This window comes from Ochotona curzoniae, unplaced genomic scaffold (assembly GCF_017591425.1).
Source record: "Ochotona curzoniae isolate NIBS_2020 unplaced genomic scaffold, NIBS_Ocur_1.0 contig_523, whole genome shotgun sequence".
NCBI lineage: Eukaryota > Metazoa > Chordata > Mammalia > Lagomorpha > Ochotonidae > Ochotona > Ochotona curzoniae.
In genome coordinates this window covers 1,178,782-1,185,973 of record NW_024466459.1, presented here as the reverse complement: position 1 = coordinate 1,185,973, position 7,192 = coordinate 1,178,782, and the positions used below count along the sequence as shown (strand labels likewise).

Below are 7,192 nucleotides of genomic sequence, written 5' to 3'. Positions count from 1 at the left end.
CGAGGTGACGGGGCGGAGCTCTCCGCCGACCCTCCTTGGGTGCCTCTACTGCGCATGGCACGCTGCGTACCTCCCCTCCCAGCAACCGGCCTGGCGGCGGCGCGGCCATAAAACCGAGGAGGCGGAGCTGAGACCGGCCGGGACTGCTCGTTAACTCCCTTACCAGGTACCGGGCTGTCGGGGCGCCTGGTGCGGCCCAGGAACCAGTTTCTCGTCGCCGCGTCGCCGATCACACCGCAGGGGCGGGCCTGGGTCAGAGGGACCGTCCTGGGCTCACCTTCGCTCCCACAGGCTTCCCTTTGAACCTCTGTACTGGATTCCCGCAAAGAGGGGCCGCAGCCCGGGCACAGAATAGGCTTGGGCCCGGCCAGGCGATGCTGGAGCGGAGTTGTCGGGCGAGCTCCCGCTTTCTCTTCCCCTTGTCCCCGTCGCGGCTTTCAGGTGGGGGACCTGAGAGTAGCCTTTGAAGTAGCGGCACATGGTAGCGCTGACCTCTCCCTGCCGCCCCCGTCCCTGTCACATCGGAGGTTTAAGGACACGAGATCCAGGTGGCACCCTACATCGGCCACCCAAACGAAAAGCTTCGGATTGCGTTTTGTTTCCTCAAAGCCCTCGGTCGATCGGGGTCCGAGGTTGGGGAGTGGACAAGCGAGCGTGAAAGAAGGGGGTGATGGAATTGTTGCTAGTTTTCGGGTGAGGGAGCTAAGCCTTTCGCAGTTTATTGTCTTCTGCCCGATGAGGAGACGCCGTTGGAATGTTCTTGCCGTCATACTGTGTCTTCAATATCGCACCCTGTGCCCATATGTGGATTGCTCTTGCTCATCGCCGATTCATACTTTTCAGGGGACATCCAACCCTGTTTCTTGATAAAGGATCCGGCGATTGACTGACTGCCGCAAGCCAGGAGCTTACTAATCCAGCCGTTCATTTGGTTACATTGCTAACATGATGGGAACAGTCTTCCACCCTTTAGCCAAGTTTCTTGGGGATGGGGTTGGGGTGTTAGCTCAGGTTCAGTGCTTATAGTTATAACCCCAGACAGAGGTACTGAGAAAATCAATTTCAAAAATAAAAGAGAAAATACGACTTTAAATCAGAGTGAATGAATATTCCCTTCCGTATCATTTGGCACCTGGTCCATCAGTAGATGTGTTCGCAGGTGGCCTTTTATCTCTGCACATCTGGCCTTGAGCTGTCTTCCTGTGCCCGGCTGTCACTCTGGCTTCCAAACGGGTGTGATCTCCCGGCGGAGCCCAGAGTGCCGCCCAGCGCCCAGCACAGGGCACGATGGCCCTCCGGGTTTGCTGCTCTGATTGTTTTTACTCTCATTCATGGAACAGCAACCTCGGCACTTTAGGCCCTGGAAACACACAGCAATGAGAGGATTCTTTGCTTGCTCTGTTACAGCAGAAGAGCAAAATGGGCAGTTAAGAGCGCCCCCCACCGGTTTCGGTGGCAGGGAGCATTTGGTGCAGCAGTTGGAACTTGGCTTGGGCTGCGAATCAGAGCACCTGGTTTCCCATCCTGACCTCGCTGCTGTAATTCTGGAAGACAGCAGGTGATGCCCCAAGTGTGTGTGCGCCTGCCACCCTTGAGCAGAAGGAGTCCCAGGCTCCTGACTTCAGCCTGGCCCAGCCCTGGCTATTGGGGCATACATCCATGCATAGTTCTGGTTTCCTTTTTATATTAAACACTTTGCATGGTCTTAGTGAAGACCTCTTATGTTTAGATAGCTGTTTTCTTAACTACAGTGTGATTTATTTTGTTTATTTATTATTATTATTTATTTTAAAGATTTATTTATTGCTATTGGAAAGTCAGATTCACAGAGAGAAGGAGCTGAAGCTGAGCGGATTTAAAACCAGGAGCCAGGAGCTTCTTCCAGGTCTCCCACATGGGGCCAGAGTCCCAAGGCTTTGGGCCGTCCTCGACTGCTTTCTCAGACCACATGCAGGGAGCTGGAAGGGAGGTAGAGCAGCCACGACATGAACCAGTGCCCAAATGCGATCCCTGCAAATGCAAGGCAAGGACTAAAGCCACTAGACTACTGCACCAGGCCCTGGAGTATGATTTAAAAACTAGAACTAATATTATTTCCACCAAAGACACTCTCACCCCAGGTCTGTCGCATCTCTGTCTTGACACATTGTTCTTTCCCCAGTCACTCAGGAACACAAGACAATTTGTAGTCATCAGAGTTCACGTGTTGACCGGACTCCCCAGTAAGGCGGTGAGCTCCAGGCACAGGCCTTTTTGAGGCAGACACTAGATAAGGAGCCCATGGGGAAAGGACGAGCTGGTGCTGTCTGATGTCCTGTCTGTGATTTCTCGACTCTTCTTTCTGCCCCTTTCATGAACTTACACTTCTGGGTGTTTTTTTTGTTGTTGTTGTTAAAGATTTATTTAATTTTTACTAGAAAGGTAGATTTGTAGAGAGAAGAGACAGAGAGAAAGATCTTCTATCTGCTGGTTTACTCCCCAAATGTCTGCAGTGACTGGAACTAAGCCTGTCCGAAGCCAGGAGCCAGGAGCTTTTTTCCGTGGGGCCAGAGTCCCATGACTGTAGGCCATCCTCGACTGCTTTCCCAGGCCACAAGCAGGGAGCTGGATGGGAAGTGGAGCAACCGGGACACAAACCTGAGCCGATGTGGGATGCCTGCACTTGGAGATAGATTAGTCAGTTGAGCCAATGTGCCGGTCCCATCAGCTCACACTTCTTGGTATTCCCAATGCCTCAGGCCCTTAAGACCATGAATGTGGACTATTATTACTACTGGCAATTCTGTCTCTGGGTTATTTTCACATCTTACCCCCCACCACGTCACCTTGCAGATTAATAATATTCTTTAAAATGTTGATTAGCACGAGACTTCCCAGACGTTAGTGAACAAGATTGTAAACACAGATCAGTAACATGGTCACCCTCTGGGAGCTTGTTAGAACTACCGTGTCTTGGAACAGCCCAGAACTTTGAAATCAAAATGCATTTTACAAGATCCTTGGTGATTTGTATGCACAGTAAAGTTTGAGCCACACTGCCCGAGACCACTCTGTTTTGTCATCTTCCACTCACAGGCTATGGGGGTTTCCTAGCACCTGCTGCATAAAATCCCTCCTCTGGCACGCATTGTTCTCTTTCACGGAGTTCAGCTTCCACTAACTGCCGTAACACCCATCCAGGCGTATGTGCAACTTGCTGACACTCTTGCCTGCACACTGGGCCATTCATTCAGTGGCACTGACTGGCTGTTGTGTGGCAGGCGCTCTTCTGAAAGTCCAGAGGCCTGCCAGCCGACCTGAGGAAGTAAGCAGGGGCCAATCAGTGAGCAGTGCTATTTTCAGCTTGGACTTCCCACCTTCTCCAAGTCCTGTTTGACCTTCCAGGTCGACATCTGGCCACGGTAACCTTTTCCTTTGCTGAATGCCAAAAGGAGTAGCCCATTGCTGTTGCTAATTGCTCATTTGCTCATCTTGCTGTTTGTAAGTCCGTAAGCTTTGCTTTCTAGACCTGTGTTGTGCCGTACGCCTTTTGTGTCCCTAAGGGCAGGCATCGAGGCCCCGTCCCCAGCGTGTACCCAGTCTTCCAGATGAGCTAATGACCCACACATCTTTCTCTAGTGTCTGTGTAAACTTCCCCAATGCTTGTGTAGGATTTAGCTCTGACGCTCAGTAATAAGCTCTTATTCTCTTTCTAGGATTTCAATGAGAGCCTAAATGATGGTAGCGTCCTTTCCAACAAGTGTTATAACCCTACTTTAAATAACAAAACTACTTCTGTGTCTGTCCACTGGTATAATTGCTTAGCTGATGTACACGTGTTTATGGACATGTGGTATTATTATATGTATTTATATCTCTATTCTTTCCTTCCATTCTGATTTACATTTTTAAAGGAAATTCGGAAGCAGCCCTGTTGATTTTAAGGACACAAAGTTCGTTTGTCCATAGCTCAATCTGAAGCTAGCAGGTCCTTCAAAGGCAGTACCCACCCTGCGCTCATGAGTGGAACCCTCTTAAGCCATCTTACATAAAGATCTACTGTGTTATTTAGCACAATTTTAGCAAAGAAAATACCTGCGTGCAGTTTAAGTCCGGATTCAGGGCACCATTAATTAAAACTGCTGGTCCCTTGGCTGCCTTTGCATCATCCTCACGTCTGTCCCCCATTAGTGATCCCTGGCTTTAGTTCCTGTGATGGGCATTGTCACTGAGACACCTTGAGACTTTTAGCCGGGACACCCGTCAGAGGGGACTTATCTTCCCACCAAGGCCAAATCACTCCCTTCCCTCCCAGATTTTGATAGTGGAGCCCCTCTCAGTTTCTCTCCTGGTTTCCTTCGTAGCATCAGACTCTGGCCCTCACGCTGGCTGTCTTTTCCTGGCAGCTTTCCGCATCACCTGGGCCGCTGGGGAGGGCAGGGCCGTGGGCTTCCCCCATCCTTGTTCTGTCACTTCCCCCTTCCAGCTCCACCCTCACCGTCCCCCACCTCTGCTTTCCCACTTTTGATTTTCACTCTTCCCCTGATATTTTTCACCTTCTACACTAATTATATAATATTCCATTAAGTAATTCTGTTTCTCATATTTAAATTGTGTTGTATTACTGTAAAAGTTCCTTAAATGCTCTATGAAATCTTTTGTAGATACAGCTATAAAGTATTTTCTCCTAATCTTTATTTTTAATGTCAAAGGTAGAAGCCTTTAATATTGACAGTCAGATTTTTCATATTTTCTTTTGTATTTTGCGGGCTTGATGTTCTTTTTTGAATGCTTACTTATGCTAAGAACTCCAAGACATTCTCCTGTTATCTTTTTTTTAAGGCCTTATTTTTATTGGTAAGTCTGATTTACAGAGAGGAGATACAGAGGGAAAGATCTGTCCACTGGTTCACTCCCCAAGCGGCCGCAATGGCTGGAGCTGAGCCCATCTGAAGCCAGGAGCCAGGAGCCTCTTCCAAGTCTCCCATGCAGGTGCAGGGTCCCAAGGCTTTGGGCCATCCTTGACTGCTTTCCTAGGCCTCAAGCAGCGAGCTGGATGGGAAGTGGAGCAGCCGGAATATCAACTGGTGCCCATATGCAAGGCAAGGACTTCAGTCACTAGGCTACCTCACACTGGGCTCGCCTCTGTTAACTTTTACCCCCATCTTATTTGATACACAAAGCAGCAGCCAATATGATGTTCTGCCTGACAGTTTACTTCCCAGATTGCTGAAGCAGCCAAGGCTGGGCCACGCCAAAGCCAGGTCGCCCACGTGGCAGGCAGGCACCATTGCCCTTGAGTTGTCATTTGCCACCTCCCGGGGTGCTTGCCGGCAGCGGGAAGCTGCGTTAGAGGTAGAGCCTGCTGGATGCCAGCCAGGTGCCCTAAGACGCGATGTGGCCATCCCAAACAGCACCTCTGTTACTGTCTCAGGTATCTGCCCTACCTTGTTGTCTTCAGACACTTGATGGTGTTAACTTTTTTAGAGAATTCTGATCCAGTAATTCTTTGTGTGTGGCATCAGAATCTAAGTTCAGGGCCCAACACAGTAGCCTAGGGGCTAAAGTCCTTGCCTTGCACGCACTGGGATCCCATATGAGCAGTTTCTAATCCCGGCAGTTCCACTTCCCACCCAGCTCCTTGCTTGTGGCCTGGGAAAGTACTCGAGGACAGCCCAAAGCCTTGGGTCCCTGCACCCCCCGTGGGAGACCCGGAAGAGGCTCCTGGCTCCTGGCTTCAGATCGGCACAGCACTGAATATTATAGTCACTTGGGAAATGAATTATCAGATGGAAGCTATTCCTTTCTGTCTCTCCTCCTCTCTGCATATCTGACTTTCCAATAAAAATAAATACATCTTAAAAAAATAATCGAAATTCATTCTAGGTAGATAGAATATATCCAGACTGCTTCTCTGTGGGAATTGTGTGGGCCCCTTTGTTGGCTTTGTTGGAATTTTAAGTGGTATTTTAAAATTTCATTTTCTAATGATTCATCTCTGCAATATAAGAATCCAAAAGGGTCTTGCAAATAACCTTATTTCTAAAATTAGTTGTTTTAGATTTGATTTGGGGGGTGGTTTAAATCGTGTCATTTCCTGTGTTCATGATCAGCGCCGCCTGGCGATGGTTCCGCCCCCTCCTTCCCTGGGGGTGCTGCTTTAGTTTTCTTCTGGCTTTCGTGCCTCGGCCACCACTTCAATACAGTGCTCCAAAGAAGCTTTGGGATCAGACTTTTGGAGACTCACTCATTCTGTTTTGTTTTTTTTTTTTCAAAATTTTATATATTTTCTTTAGAAAGATTTACAGAGGAAAAGAAAGACAGATAGGCCTTCCATCCTCTGGTTCGCTCCCCAAATGTCCGCAATGACCAGAGCTGAGCCAATTCGAAGCCGGGAGCCAGCAGCCTCTTCTGGGTTTCCTACATGGGTACAGGGTTCTAGGGCTTCAGGCATTGTCCACTGCTTTCCCAGGCCGCACGTGGGGGATGGGATGGGAAATGGAGCAGCTGGGACATGAAGTGGTGTTCATACAGGACACCAGCACTTGGGATTTCTCATACTTTTCTGTTACCAACATGAACATGTCCCTCCCGTTCCCAGTTGGTTTATAGTTGTTAAAGATCAGGGCCCAACACGGTAACCTAGTGGCTAAAGTCCTCGCCTTGCACGTGCCAGGATCCCATATGGATGCCAGTTCTAATCCCGGCTGCTCCACTTACCATCCAGCTCCTTGCTTGTGGCCTAGGAAAGCAGTCAAGGATGGTCCAAAGCCTTGGGACCCTGCACCTGCGTGGGAGACCTAGAAGAACCTCTGGGGTCCTGTCCTAGCTTTGGCTCAGCTCAGCTCTGGCCATTATTGTGGCCATTTGGGGAGTGAATCATTGGATGGAAGATCTTTCTCTCTGTCTCTCTTCCTCTCTGTATATCTGACATTGCAATAATAAATAAATCTTTTTAAAAAATCATTAAGGCTGATGCTGTGATGCAGTGAGTTAAACCATTATTTGCAGTGCCAGCATTCTACATGGGTGCCGGTTGCAGTCCTGGCTGCTCCAGTTCCAATCCAATTCCTTACTTATATGCCTGGGAAAGCAGTGGAGAATGGTCCAAGTTCCTCCCATATGGGAGACTCAGAAAAAACACTTGGTTCCTGGCTTCGCCCCTGCCCAGTTCTGGCACTTGAGCAGTAAACCAAGTCTCTCTGTCTCTCCT

At 49.1% G+C, this 7,192-nt stretch overlaps 1 protein-coding gene across 5 annotated transcripts in view; it reads left to right on the top strand.

Annotated features, from left to right (window-relative positions):
- STRADA (STE20 related adaptor alpha) overlaps positions 1-7,192 on the top strand; it is a 28,437-nt gene continuing 21,245 nt past the window's right edge. For 3 of the 5 annotated variants that reach the window (XM_040989490.1, XM_040989487.1, XM_040989488.1), the window contains exon 1: positions 1-166. The gene's annotated coding sequence lies outside the window, so the exon portion shown is untranslated. The remainder of the gene's footprint in view (positions 167-7,192) is intronic. The other 2 variants (XM_040989486.1, XM_040989491.1) reach the window with 2 other exon arrangements.